Below are 527 nucleotides of genomic sequence, written 5' to 3' on the forward strand. Positions count from 1 at the left end.
GGATGTAAAGGCCTTCAACCTTTACTAGCATGTCCTCTACTATTCCATAAGCTTGTCTCATTGATTTGTCTGCCAATTGTAATGAGAACAAGGCAGGTTGTACCTCAATGATCCCCAGCATCTCCATTACAGAGAGTGGCATAAGATTTATCCCTGACCCTAGATCACATAGAGCCTTTTCAAAGGTCATGGTGCCTATGGTACAAGGTATTAAGAACTTGCCAGGATCTTGTTTCTTTTGATGTAGAGTTTTCTGAATCTAAGAATATAGTTCATTAATGAGCAAGGGAGGTTCACTTTCCCAAGTCTCATTACCAAACAACTTGGCATTCAGCTTCATGATAGCTCCTAAGTATTGAGCAACTTGCTCTCCAGTCACATCTTCATCCTCTTCAGAGGAAGAATAGTCTTCAGAGCTCATGAATGGCCGAAGGAGATTTAGTGGAATCTCTATGGTCTCTATATGAGCCTCAGATTCCTTTGGATCCTTAATAGGAAACTCCTTCTTGCTTGAAGGATGTCCCAGT

Source organism: Arachis duranensis, chromosome 6 (assembly GCF_000817695.3).
Source record: "Arachis duranensis cultivar V14167 chromosome 6, aradu.V14167.gnm2.J7QH, whole genome shotgun sequence".
NCBI classification, from domain to species: domain Eukaryota; kingdom Viridiplantae; phylum Streptophyta; class Magnoliopsida; order Fabales; family Fabaceae; genus Arachis; species Arachis duranensis.